The 15,483-nt window shown below is 36.5% G+C and overlaps 1 protein-coding gene and 1 pseudogene across 6 annotated transcripts in view; one reads left to right on the forward strand and one right to left on the reverse strand.

The window, feature by feature from the left end:
* The window catches only part of DACH2 (dachshund family transcription factor 2), a 676,255-nt gene that overhangs the window by 30,586 nt on the left and 630,186 nt on the right, over positions 1 to 15,483 (reverse strand). The gene's annotated exons all lie outside the window — the stretch shown is intronic.
* On the forward strand, positions 6,460 to 7,084 carry LOC119621113 (COP9 signalosome complex subunit 8 pseudogene; annotated as a pseudogene).

The following is a 15,483-nucleotide window of genomic DNA, read 5'->3' on the forward strand; positions in this document are numbered from 1 at the left end:
CTGGCTGCTTCTAACAGTGTATGCTTTTATGTGTGAGCAAACAAATGACCTGATACTGGAACTTATGTTTACAAGGGAAGCAGGGCATAAAAATTTGGAAAATTTGCAGCCTGGTCATGTGGTAGGAAAAAAGAAGCCCATTTTCTGGTGAGGAATTCAAGTGGGCTGAAGAAATTTGCATAAGTAAAGAGGAGCTAAATGTTAATAGCCAAGACAATAGGAAAAATGCCTCAAAGGCATTTCAGGGACCTTCCTGGCAACCCGTTCCATCTCATGCCTTGAGGCCTACGAGGGAAAAAATGATTTCATGGGCCAGGCCCAGGGCCACACAGCCCTGTGTAGTCTCAGAACACTGCTCCCTGCATCCCAGCCATTCCAGCTTCAGCCATGGCTAAAAGGGACCCAGGTACAGCTTGGACTGATACTTCAGAGGAAGAAGCCATAAGCCTTGGCCGCTTCCATGTGGTGTTAAGCCTGCAGGAGCACAGAGTGCAAGAGCTGAGGCTTGGGAGCCTGTGACTAAATTTTAGAGAATGTATGGAAAAGCCTGGTTCCCCAGGCAGAAGCCTATGGCAGGGGTGGAGCCCTCATGGAGAACCTCTATGAGTGCAGAATAGAGGGGAATATGGAGTTGTAGCCCCCACGCAGAGTTCCCACTGGGGCACTGCCTAGTAGTGTATCTGTGAGAGAGGGCCACCATCCTCCAGACCCCAGAATTATGGATCTACCAACAGCCTGCACTATGAACCCAGAAAAGCTAAGACAATCAACACTAGCCCTTGAGAGCAACTGTGGGGGTTGAACCCTGCAAAGCCACAGGGGCAGATCTGCCCAAGGCCTTGGGAACCTATCTTTTGTACCAGTATGCCCTTGATCTGAGACATGAAGTCAAAGGATACGCTTTTGGAGCTTTAAGATTTAATGACTGCACTGCTAGGTTTCAGACTTGCATGGGGCCTGTAGCCCATATCTTCTGGACAATTTCTCCCTTTTGGAATGGGAGTATTTACCCAATGCCTATACCCTCAGTGTTTTTGGAAGTAACTAACTTTTTTTTTGTTTTGTAGGGTCATAGGCAGAAGGGACTAGCCTTGTCTCAGATGAGACTTTGGACTGCAGACTTTTAGGTTACTGATGGAATTAGTTAAAACTTTGGGGTACTGTTGGGAAGGCATGATTTCATTTTGAAATGTGAGAAGGGCATGTGATTTGGCAGGGGTCAGGGCAGAATGATATGGTTTGGATCTGTGTCCTTACTTACATCTCATGTCAAATTGTCATCCCCAGTGTTGGAGATGCAGCCTGGTGGGAGGTGATTGGATCATTGAGAGAAAGTTCTCATGAATGGTCTAGCACCATCTCCTGATGCTGTTCTCATGATAGTGAGTGAGTCAGTTCTCATGAGATGTGGTTATTTAAACATGTGTGCCAAGACAGGCTTGCTTCTCCTTTGCTTTCCTCCATGATTGAAAGTTTCCTGAGGCCACCTCAGAAGCTGAGCAGATGCCAGATGCCAGTATCACATTTCCTGTACAGCCTGAAGAACCATTATCCAATTAAACATCTTTGCTTTATAAATTACTCAGTTTCTGGTGTTTCATTATAGCAATGCAAGAATGGACCAATAATGGAAACCTGTCTGGTCTGAAGCATTCCAGATAAGGAATATTCAAACTGTAGAGAATGTAAGAAGCTTAATAAGAAAAAAAAAGTCAAATAAAGATTTAGAACTAACAAAATGCTTTACAAGGTGTGTTTTAGAGATTTTATGCATTTCACTTGAGATTGCTACCTGCATGAAATCTATACTGACCATCCTATTTAACACTGCAACCTTCACTCCTATTTCTACCCCCATTGAGATGATTTCTTTTGTTCTGTAAAATTTAGCACCATTTAATATACAGTATAATATAATTATTTATTATTTTATTAAATATTTTAGTCCAGTACAATTTAATCTTTTTGAGGGCAGTGACTTTTGTCTGATTTTTATTTGCTCTTTGATACTGCTAGATACTGCTGTCTCCTCAGTATCTAGAATAGTCACTATTATGTGTCTATCTATAACCTATGCAATGAATTGGATATGTAGACTGGTAATCTTAAAGCCCTGTAAGATTTCTAATCATCAAATTGATTCCACTATTTCTTTTTTATTCAAAAAGACAAGATTGTACATGAATATATAATTTATTTATTTATTTACAAATATGTGGTAGAATGAAGGAAGAATGGGGATAGAGGTAAAGAGTTTCTGGTCAACTCTTAGTCTTTCCAATAAAATAAATGATTACTATAATCTACAAGTATTGTGACAAATTGAAATTTTACAATTTTGAAAAATAGTTTGTATAGTTGTCACAGAATGTCTAGTGTAAATTTATTGAAATTGTCTACATAGCATAGTCCTCTGAGCAAAAAAATTTGAAACATAAAGCTTTCTGTCCCATACACATAGTTTCCCATCATCTCTGAGATGATCTATTAACATATCAGAGATAAAGCAGAGCTGACTGGTTTTTTTGGAGTAACTATATATTTTATAGAGCCTAGAAATATAAAACTGCTGAGGGTCCAGAAAGAGACTAGAATTTGATCTAAAATCTGCAAAGAAAAACAACAACTTCTGATATAAACAACAACTTCTGATATAAGCACCAAAGGCATGTATGTACAAGTCCCTTCTCCAGAAAACCAGCCTGGCTACCTCTGTGTAAAAGGCTGCACAAAAAAAGTAACATTTTATCAGTGCCGAGTAACATTGTAACATTCTGCATCATAAACTGGCAAACAAGAGGCAGGATTGGGAATGGGAACGGTAGAAAGAAAGTTGCTGTTTTAAAGTGATGTGTTTCGGATAGATGGAGGAGGAGGGCACCCATTTCCGAAATAAATTAGATGACCCTTCCAGGTGATCATGTTTTGTCACTCCGGCTCATTTGTAAAATGACTTTGTGCCTTCCCTCTGAAATCTGAGTATGCCAGCCATCGTGGTCCCTCAGTGGCAGCTTTCAACCTGACTGTGTCAAGTCAGCCATGTTGCCCATATTCCCCAGGATTCTAACATAGGTTTGCTTTTAGTCTTACTGGGGGCTCAGGCATCTGGCTGGCTGAAGAGGCTGCAAAGCAGATTTCTCACTTTGCTTCCCTGCCTGGAGACATCCAGTCTTTTTTTTTTTTTTTCAATCAAGAAAGAAACTTCTTTACTTAACCTGGCACAGATCAGGAAGGGAAATTTACTGTTCTGACCTGGCAATTCAAGTGCCAAATTTAAAAATCATTGTTTTCATATTTGGTTAGTTAACTTATCTGAGTAGAGAGAGTCAATGGAAGGTAGAAGAGAGCAGGTTATTCATCCAGCACTTTAGAGCATAGTTCTCAAACTTTATCATGCATAAGAATGCACTGAAAGTCTTTTAAATACACATTCCTTGCTTCCAGAGTTTCTTACTCAGTGGATATAGAGTAAAACCTGGCAATTTGAATTTTTAATAAGTGCCCGATTGATGCTAAAGTTGCTGGTGTGGGAATCACAATTCAAAAAAACAACTGGGCTATATAAAGGTTATTTTTTGCTACATTTACAAGATTATAATATGATTTCCTATCACAATATATTTTTTAACTAGTTATTTTTCACATTTCAAAAAATCATTTCAAAAATGATACCTAATTTTAAGTATGTATCGCCAAAGCTTCAAGAAACTGAATAAAATTAAAGACATATATCAACCAGTCGGTTTTATAGATATAGAGGTTCTGAAAATCAATTTACACTGCAGAAAAATATGCGTGAGGGGCCAATTTGTAGCATAGATTCAGGAAACAAAATAGTAAAAAACATGAGCCTATATAAATAAAAGGAAAATATTTTTCCAAGAATGAATTCTATGGATTATAATTAAATTGTATCCAAGAAAGGTATAAAGAATATATTTTAGAGGATTAACATTAAAAATTAAAGATAATTCAAAATCAGACTGACATTACCACATAAAACTTGGGAAAACAGTCTATATAACAAAGAATTCAGTTTGTCACCTCCTGTAAACTCTTTCCTAAGGAACGTGCCCTTAATTACACAGATTTGACATTTATATCAATATGCTCACTGAGAACTGTGCAAATTATACCTGTTTGTAATCTATGCATATTCATATTTTCATGCTACCACAGTACTAGTGATAGACAATTCTGTTTTCATTAGCATCTCCTTCCCTTGCTCATGCATACACACATGTATGTGCACATACCCCGACATCACTGAGAATATATACTGAGATTTCAGTCTTAGCTAAAATATGGAGGCACTGGGTTTGGTACAGTGGCACGAATCTGTAGTTCCAGCTACTCAGGATGCTGAGGTAGGAGGATCACTTGAGCCCAGGAGTTCGAGGCTGCAATGTACTATGATCATGCCTGTGAATAGCCACTGCACTCCAGCTTGGGCAATGTAGTGAGACTCCACCTCTTTAAAAACTTAAAAAAAAAAAAAAAATGAGGCACTGAGGCATCACATGTTTTATACAAAAAATTAAGGGTTTTCCTAATAGATGAGCTTGATACCACAACTGCAACACTGCTATAAACCTAGCTAACTCAAAATGTCCCTAATTATTTATTTTAGAAAGTTGAATTTTATTTAAAATATATATTTTATTATTAAGGCAAAGCACTTCCATTTTCACATTTTTTTTTTCTTATCCTGTGTAACATAGACATTAAGATAATAAAAACTGTTGCGGCCAGGCACCGTGGCTCAAGCCTGTAATCCCAGCACTTTGGGAGACTGAGGTGGGCAGATCACTTGAGGTCAGGAGTTCAAGACCAGCCTGGCCAACATGGTGAAGCCCCATTTCTAATAAAAATACAAAAATCATCCAGGCATGGTGGCAGGTGCCTGTAACCCCAGCTACTCGGGAAGTTGAGGCAGGAGAATTGCTTGAACATGGACAGCGAAGGTTGCAGTGTGTCAATATCACACCACAGCACTCCAGGATGGGAAACAGAGTGAGACTCCATCTCAAAAAACAAACAAACAAAGCTGTTGCTTCTCGCCTGAAAATTTCTTAAGTTTTATCAAAGAAGTTGGTATCTATTTGTAATGCTTAATTTAACAACCTTTACAAAAAGCACAATCCTAGTTTTAGATGCTGTCTATTGCTATGAAAAATTCATACCATCTTATGGACACTCTTTTTTTTTGATAAAAATAATAATAAAATAATTCATAATCTATACCCAAAGAGGCAAGGATAGGTAAATGCCAGCACTAGAACACATGAATGTGCCATTTTGTTTTGTGTTTTAATGCTGCCTCTTCTTCATCTTCATTTCTAGTTTGTGGGGACTGATTCAACTTTACTTTCTTCTATTTCAATATTCTCAACTTAATGACTTTTATCAGAAACACTTTTGAGTACCTAGTTGTGCATTATATTGTGGTATACATCAAAGTGGTATAAATTGAAGAGTGTGGTAGTGATTTTCTCTAATAACTACTAGACAAAGAGTAATATTTTCAAAAAAATTTCAATTAATTAGAAACCTTTCAAAAATGTGTCATGCAGTTGAATGTAAATGATTATACAATGGTTAATCATCTGGTACGTCCCTTTCTGATTTCAACTTATTTCCTATGAGTCTGCCTTCTTCTTATAGCATGGTAAACATTACTGAATATCTCTGTGTGTTGGGATGCTACACAATGACTCTATATGTAGAATATAAAGATCTACCTCAGTGTGTGTAGGAAGTTTAAAGGAAAAAAATTAAAATGCAAAACACTTAGCATGATACTGAGCACACAGTTGGCCCTGAAAAAGATGAGCTACATCCGAAGCTATGCCAGCCTTAGAGATCTGGAATGTTCAAGAAAAAGTAGTGCACTGAATATACATTGATTCCAGGATTCACCCAATAAATTCTTCAAAAAAATTTACTCTGGTATTGAGTGAAGAATTTACGTAGTGTATCAAGAATGAATTAAGGTATTATAGCATTGTATTTTGTCTTCCTAATAACCAGACAAAAGAATAAACTTGTAATTCTGTAAGTGAACTCTCTCAGATTATTTCTAAGGTAGTTTGAGCCTGAAGTCTTCAAACTACCTGAGTAGTCTGAATTGACGCCCCATCCTGCTTTGGGTCTCCCTTCATGGGCAGCACCCACTGTCTAACCAGTCCCAATGATTTGAGCTGGGTACCTCAGTTGGAAATGCAGAAATCACCTGCCTTCTGCATTGATCTCCCTTGGAGCTGCAGACAGGAGCTGTTCCTATTCGACCATCTTGTCAGCCACCGAGTCGCATTTTCCCCTCAAATTTAAGTTGTAAATTTACTCCCATGGAGACATGCAAGTTTAAGATAAGTGTACTTTCTACTAAGCATATAGGAAAAGGGGGACAGTTTGGGGTCTGGCTGTTGGGAAGGTGTGGCCGCAAGACAGGCTGGGAAGATGCCAGTGGCAACGATGAAGGAAAATGACTTCAGTTTCAGAAAGTTGTTGGATCAGAGCCAAGAGTTCCAGGCTTTTGGAGGAACTGCTGCACCCCCAGTGTATGGTCAGCTTCTAGCTTTTTATTTGCTCCATAACGACATGAATAACCCAAGATATCTTTGGTAAAGAATACCACCTGCTATAAAATCTGCAAATTCTGAACTTGGGAGAATTTGCTCAGTAGGAAAAACAATTCTGGCATAGAGATTTCCTTGGGATGTATACAACCCTCAATGCTTACCAGTAGCCTAAGATGTTCCAGTCAATTATGGAAGCACTTAGAGATACAACAAGGAGATGAGCCTTTGCCTTGCCCTTTCAAGCGTATACCTCAATAATGGCTGATGATTTCGCAGCCTTTGTTGGACGTCCTGTAGAAGAGTCTGTGAAAAGTACATTAAAACAAGAATGGCAAGCTGACCCCACCATAAGAATGGTTATGCCCAGAAAGCCAACTGCAAGGGCCCCAGATGTTTCTTTTAACAAGTTTATTCCCTTGCCAGAGCGAATTCCAGTTCACCCAATCCCCAGTGAATAGCAGTTATCCAGACGGACGGGTTATGTGGTATTCCTTGATAACTGATTTATCACCCTGAGTTTAAGATCCACCTTCAGAATCCTGTATATTGACAAATATAGAAATGTAAAGTTTTAATTTTCAATTTGTTGCATAGATGAAGCACCTCAGCATTCCTTACCATGTGATAAAATACACATATAAAGTACAATGTTGTATGTACATTTTGTTCTTAAACATTATGTTGAATAGTTGTTGAAACAGTTCTCATTTTGTAATACTTAACAGTCTGGATGGAGTCTCTCATTGCTACAGCAGTTAGTTTGTTTTTTAGTGACTTGTGCAATAACATTTCCTGTTTCTTGTGGAACAGTTGTTGTCAACTATCTCTTGTCTGCACAGAGGCCCCAGCACACACCGCACTCTCATCTGTACCATTGTTGGATAGTTGTAATGATTCACTTGGAGTTTGAGGGCAGTATCTGTATTACTAGGGATTATGATTTACCCTCTTTGGAGACTATGCTCTCTTTTCTCCCCAAATTCTGAGAGCCACTGATGTAAAAATACAGAAATATGTCTGAGAAACAAATAAACCATTTTTATACTAAACTAGTTTGCTAACTTTAGATGTTTTCCAATGCTGTGAGTACATCTATTGGTGGCAGTGGAGGGCTTGCACGGAAATGTGACTCATTTAAGATATTCATGAGAAGTATTAAGTTGTATTATCTCCTTTTATAAGATGGGAAAAGTTAAGTGTGGAACGCATTATATGGAGAAAGAAGCAATTAAGATATGTGATACACTTTGTACAACTATCCAATGGCCTACTGATTGCTTGTATTTATCCTCTGGGTCAAGTTCTGCCCTTTGCAGAAATACTAAATGAGTCTTTCATTCAGTGTGTGACACCCCTCTGAATATTTGAAGTTGCTGTTTTATATCTACAGGTTAAAACAGACTTTAGTTCATTTATTCTGCTTCAGTTCAATAAATATTTAAATGAAAAAAAGACAATATGAAAAATCTATCTTAATTTTTCCTGGCAAATTCGACCTTATTTTACTAATGTTAACATTTCTTATTCTTCTTCTTCTTCTTCTTATTATTATTATTATACTTTAAGTTCTAGAGTACATGCGCACAACGTGCAGGTTTGTTACATATGTATACATGTGCCATGAAAATTACTTACTATTGTTACAAATATTTACGGATCCATATGGAATGGCAAACGTTGAAGCAAAGACACTACAGACATGTTTCACTTTTGCTAATAGCCCTAGTACTTGAGAATTTTTTTCTCATTTTTCTATCATAAGAACTTTAGTTTGAAAGAAGAATCTTAAGTGTTTACTGAATATAAAATTATGTCTATGCTGAGGCTGGGTTTATGCAGACAGTAAGAGTTTGATGGTTTTATTAGCCTGCAAATATAAATATATATTATATATATACTTATGTATGTAAAATAAATATTTATTAAACTTCTTAAAATCTGTCAAAATTTGAAATGTAAAGAGAAACATAGTCAGTTCTCAACTTCCAGTGACATTTTAGATCACTATGATTTTCTCTTTTCTTTCCCAATTGGATTCTATCCTTATACACGCAACAGTCACCCCTTATCTGTGATTTCATTTTCCAAAGATTTCTGTTACTCCTAGTAAATGGCAATCAGACAACAGGGGAGTACAGTACAATAAAATGTTTTGAGAGCAAGAGAGACCACATTCACATAATGTTTACACAGTATATTGGTATAGTTGTTCTATGTTTCTATCAGTTATTGTTGTCAATTTTTTACTATGCCTTATTTATAAATTAAACTTTAACACAGGTATGCATGTATAGAAAGAAAAAACAATATGTGTAGGGTTCAGTACACTTCACTGTTGTAGGCATCTACCAGCGGTCGTGGAACATATCCCCCACAAATAAGATGGGACTACTGTACTCAGAGCCAATGATACTTCTTTAGGAGGAAAAATATCTTTAAGATTTACTTGACATGAAGCCCTACAAAATTCAATGATTAGTATTAAATGCAGTTGTTTAATATTTTCTGTTTTTATGAATGTGCAAATATTATGAACTCAATAACCAGAGAAATTCTGGAACATGAAGAAAGGAAAATAAAGATAAAATTAATATGTAAAATCTTTCATTACCAATATGTTGTAATCAGATTTAAACAAAATACCCAAAATTTCTGCCCTAAATTCCAATTCTATGAAATTGGCATATTTTTGTGAGTCACTTATTTGGATAAAGTGCTTTAAAAATCAACTTTATAACATTTGAGTCCCATGAAATTATTTTCAGTTTGGTATTGAGAGGTGAAGCCAGCTGAACTTCCTGGGTCGAGTGGGGACTTGGAGAACTTTTCTGTCCAGCTAAAGGATTGTAAACACACCAATCACCACTCTGTGTCTAGCTAAAGGTTTGTAAACGCACCAATCAGCACTCTGTAAAAACGCATCAATCAGCGCTCTGTGTCTAGCTAAAGGTTTGCAAACACACCAATCAGCGTGCTGTAAAAACGGACCAATCAGCACTCTGTAAAACGGACTAATCAGCAGGATGTAGGTGGGGCCAAATAAGGGAACAAAAGCTGGCCACGAGCCAGCAGTGACAACCCACTCAGGTCCCCTTCCACGCTGTGGAAGCTTTGTTCTTTCACTCTTCACAATAAATCTTGCTGATGCTCACTCTTTGGGTCTGCACTCCCTTTATGAGCTGTAACACTCACTGCAAAAGTCTGCAGCTTCACTCCTGAAGTCAGTGAGACCACGAACCCACGAGAAGGAAGAAACTCCAGACACATATGAACATCTGAAGGAACAAACTCCGGACACACCATCTTTAAGAACTTAACACTCACTGTGAGTGTGGCTTCATTCTTGAAGTCAGCGAGACCAAGAATCCACCAGAAGTAATAAATTCTGGACACAGTATCATATGTTAGTCATTTCTGCATTTGTCCTGAATCTGCCTTCATGTTTGCTTTGGATAACCTTAAGGAACATGCCGGAGTGTGGTGGCTTATGCCTGTAATACCAGCACTTTGAGAGGCTGAAGCGGGTGGATCATGAGATCAGGAGATTGACACCATCCTGTCTAACATGGTGAAACCCAGTCTCTACTAAAAATACAAAAAATTAGCTGGGCGTGGTGGCGTGTGCCTGTAGTCCTAGTTACTCGGGAAGCTAAGGCAGGAGAATGGTGTGAACCCGGGAGGCGGAGCTTGCATGGGCGGAGATTGTGCCACTGTACTCCAGCCTGGGTGACAGAGCGAAGATTCCATCTCAAAACGAACGAACAAAAACAAACAAACAAAACCAACCAACCAACCAACCAAACAAAAAAAGAACATGCTTCCATCACCTGAACAGCTATATCTATTCACATCACTTTGAGATTTTAACTTTCTTGATTCTATTTGATCACAACGGAAGATCACTTTGCTCACTGCCTCTGTGTACATTGTCACCTCCCCTCCATTATTCATTTCCCATTAGGCATTTTTCCAGTGTGAATGGCTAAATACTGTATTTTTAACACAGCATTGAAATTGCTTCCTCTTATTGGCGAATGACAAGACATTCTATCTTATCTCTAGTTAAAATACCTATATTAACAGATGGTGAAGTGCGTCATAGTCAGCCTGTGATTCTCAACCACCATCAATAGCACAATTTCTCGGCAGAATTTACTAATAATCCATGTAACCATCTAACCTTACCTACTACTGTCTCTGACAGTTGGCGTATTTAAAAAAATTATGAGGGTGAAAAGCAATACAATATGCTATTCAAGTTTGAACACTGATGTGTATTGCTTTATTGCCACTGCTACAAGTTTCCAGAAGATACTTTCTCATCTGGATACTTACAACATGTGTTATCTTCCTCCATTTGCCTAGAAAATTGACTCACTGGTTAGCAAAATTCTATTATTGATACCTTGTAGTTTTTAAACCTTGTCAACCCAAACTTTTGAAGCATATAGGGGTTGCATTTTCAGGTACCAGGTAATTATTTCTTATTTGCTTTTCAATGGAATAATACAGGTTGTAAAGGAAAATTTTACCATTATGTTTTTCCGTGCTTAGACTTCACAAATGTTATATCCCATATCAGCACTAAGGCCAAAAACTGTAACACAATAGTGGTAGTATCTCCACAGATATAAAATACTCCTACTAAAATTAAGATATAAAATAAGAACAATTACTTAGGTCTACCGTAATAAAAGAATGATCTTAAAACTGTATTATTCATAATAATACTGACATTCCCATTAGTACTGTGGCATACGCTTTCAAAGCTGTATACCCTGTTCAAATGGCATGGTGTCTTTTTGCAATACTGTTTGTGTCCAAGCAGATACAAGGTTTATAGAGAATGCATCTAGGGAGCCATAAAACTGGTGGTAAACATATTTCTCCATGGTATTTTAGTACTTGGAAAAATTCAATCACAGGGAAATGTTTTGTTGTAAATATCTTAAAAGGCTTATAAAGGCAATGGCTTCCCATAGCACCTGTTTCAATAATTTTAAGAGTGAGAATAGGTCTTATATACCAAAGCTCACATTCTTTAAATTTCTTTTATTTTTACATGTCTTGCTTTTGAAATTTAAAAAGAGATTTAAGTACAATGCACTTTGTGTGCTAGTATGACAATGAATAATCAGGCTTCCAACTTGCAGTGTTACCATGTTTTCCAAAATGAATCCAGGAAATACATTTTCACTTTGGCGTAGGTTTTACTCTTTCTGTACAAGGTATCGTTCGATGACTATAATTTGGCAAATAAAAATGGCATGTTACATGCTCAATGTGCTTTATGTGTTTGTGTAAGTTTTGAATGAGCCAGAGTAGAAAAAAAAGCCCTCAAAGTAGAGAACATTAGAGTTTAAATTAGAAGCAAAAACAGTTTAATGATAAATTCAGAATTTTTGGAATTGAAATTTGGAAATATTTGTTTTTGTTTTTATGATCTTTCTTGCTATTACACTTTGCCTTCTAGTCAGTCCTCAGAAATTTTATTTATGTTTTTGAATGGGAACCGTGTGTGATGTGTGTATATTCTCTCCCTACCCTTCAAGATAGAGTAAAATGGCACTTCCTACATCCTTCCTTCATCCCAAAGAGTGTATTCTCTTATATGTATCTCAATAATCTATTTTATTAACCAGTACCTTTCTTCAGAATGTACTAGCAAACAATTCACAGAGTAAAGACACGCTACACCCATTGAATGGGAGAAAATATTTGAAAACTATTCATCCCACAAGGGTCTAACGTTCAGAATATACAAGGAACTCAAACAACTCAATAGCAAAAAAAAAAGAAAAAAGAAAAAAAAAAAAGAAAAAAAACCCCCAAAACCAAACACCTAATAATCCCATTATAAAGTGGGCAAAGGACATGAATAGACACGTCTCAAAAGAAGACATACAAATGGCCAACAGGTAGATAAAAAAGACTCCACATACTAATTATCAGGAAAATGCAAGTTAAATCCCCAATGAGATCTCATCTTAGAATTGTTATTGTTAAAAAGGAAAAAAACTAACAGGTCCTGGAGAAGATCTGGAGAAAAGGGAACTGATACAAAGTTGGTAGAAATGTAAATTAGTACAATCACTATGAAAAACAGAATGGATATTTCTTGAAAAACTAAAAATAGAACTACCATATGATCCAAGAGTCCTACTACTGGACATTTTTCTAAAGGAAAAGAAATCAGTATATCAAAGGAATATCAGAACTTGCATGGTTTTGTAGCATTATTCACAAAAGCAAAGGTATGGAATAAACCTAAGTGTCCATCAAGGGATGAATGGATAAAGAAAATGTGGTATATATACACAATAGAATACTACTTGATCATAAAATAGAATGAAATCCTGTCATTTGCAGCAACATAGATGGAGCAGGAGGTCTTTAAGTTAAGTGAAATAAGCTAGGTACTGAAAGACAAATATTATTTGCTGTCACCCATATGTGGGAGCTAAAAATTGTCTCATGGTGGTAGAGAGTAGGATGATAGTTATCAGAGGCTGGGACAGGTACGTGTGTTGGGGGAAGGAGATGAAGAGGTTGTTTATGGGTGCAATCATATAATTAAGTAGAAAGAATAAGTTCTGTTTGATAGAAGAATAGGATGACTACAGTTAACAACAATATATTATGTATTTCAAAATAGCTAGAAGAGAGCATTTGAAAAGTTCCCAACACATAGAAATGGCAAATGCTAGAGGTGATGAATATCCTAAATACACTGACATGATCATTTCACATTCTATGCTTGTGACAAAATGCCACATATCTTGCATAAAATATACAAATATTACATATCAATAAATTTCACTGGCAGTTTCCAATTGTTTTGCAAAAAGAATAAAGTTATAATAATGAAATATAAAACCTCCACCTATTATCTAGCTGCCTCTTTTTAAAATCATGTAACATGCCTGCCAAAATATTGAAGCCTAAACACGAATCATTCCTCTCTGACTCTCAAAAATGTCCACACTTTTGAAGAAAGCAAAGGTATAGTACAAAAACCTTTCACTTTGAAATCCTACACAGTGTAAATTTTCTGACCACACATATGGAATCTCATACTATCTACTAAAATATGTTCTTCAAATGTTGTTTATATGTTTTATCAGTAATTAAATAATCTGTAAAACAAATCCCCATAACACACGTTTATCTATGTAACAAACTTTTACTTGTACCCCTGAACTTAATATAAAAGTAAAAAAAAGTTCACATGATAATGTCTTAAATCTCTAGACTTAAATTATTTGAGAGAGGGGACTATGACCTACTCATTCTTTTTCCTCTGCAGAAGCTATCATTTTGCTATATACAGAGTGGACATTCAATAAGTACCTGTTTTCTAAATTACATATGACCCAAAGTCATATGAACATTTGAAATAAGCTAGAGCTGCCTAGAGAGCACATATTAAGGTTTACAACACAAAAGCCTAAAGGTAAATAGATTCCTAGACTGAATTCCTAGAAACTTCCCATGATCTTTAATTTAAGGAAAGAGCACTCAACAGGTTAATACTCATTCTGTTGAATGTGATTGAAGTGGGATTGTTCAATATTGTAAACATGTCTAGTGGTCAGAAAGTCAGTAATCAGAAGAGGATTTGAGGCATTGATTCACTGGTTATCAAATCCATATTCCCTAAGTTCAAAATGAATGGGTTTCTATAAGTGGAAAAGAAGTGTATGATTCTTCTAGCATTACTGGAGATGATTTCTTTAAGTAGTGTTCCATGCTTAGTGTGAACTAGGTTCTTACTCTCTGAGAGTTAATTACCAAATTATTTTATGTCCTTAGTAACAACATACTACAGCTGACCCTTGAACAATATGGGTTTGAACTGTGCGGGTCCACTTACACAAATTTTCTTTCACCACTGCCACCCCTGAGACAAGACTAACCAGTCCTCTTCCTCCTTCTCAGCCTACTCAGCATGGAGACAGTAAGGTGGAAGACCTTTATGATGATATACTTCCATTTAATAAATAGAAAATATATCCTCTCTTCCTTATAATTTGCTTAATAAGATTTTCTTTTTTCTAGCTTACTGTATTGTAAGAAAACAGTATATAATACATGTTACATACAATATGTGTAAATTGACAATTTACATTATCAATAAAGTTTCCAGTCAACAGCAGGCTATTAGTAGTTTTAAGTTTTTGGAGAGTCAAAAGTTATACATGTGGCCAGGCATGGTGGCTCATGTCTATAATCTAAGCACCTTGGGAGGCCGAGGCAGGAAATCACTTTTGGCCATGAGTTCTAGACCAGGTTCAGTAACATAGTAAGAACCTGTCTCTACATTTTTTAAATTATCCAGCCATAGTGGTACACATCTGTAGTCCCAGCTACTTGGGAGGCTAAGGTGGAAGATTCCTTGAGCCCAGGAGGTTGAGGTGGCAGAGAGATATGATTGCATCACTGTACTGCAGCCTGGGCAACAGAGCAAGACACTGTCACTTAAAAAACAAACAAACAAACAAAGAGTTATATGTGAATTTTTGACTGGAGACACGTGGTGGTTCGTGCCCCAACCTCTGCATTGTTCAAGAGTCAATGGTATTTACAATGTAAAGTGGATTTATTCTATTCAAGTTATAATATTTAGAAAAACAGAATTTTAAATTTGTGGATTCTAATCTCTTGGGTACTTGTTCTTTATTATGTACAACAAATATGATTTACTACTGAATGCTGTACTTTCAAAAAAAGACTAGCCATAGCGGTATACAACTTGAGCTGTGTTTATGCATACAACTATATTGACCCTTATTGTTGAATCATTTGGGTGTAAAACATTTAGTAAATTCAAATAAAAAGAAACCAAATCAATTATCGTGCAGAGCTGACATCTTTTCAGATTGAATTGATTGTCCAATTCAAT

This window comes from Chlorocebus sabaeus, chromosome X, assembly GCF_047675955.1.
Source record: "Chlorocebus sabaeus isolate Y175 chromosome X, mChlSab1.0.hap1, whole genome shotgun sequence".
In the NCBI taxonomy this organism is placed as follows: domain Eukaryota; kingdom Metazoa; phylum Chordata; class Mammalia; order Primates; family Cercopithecidae; genus Chlorocebus; species Chlorocebus sabaeus.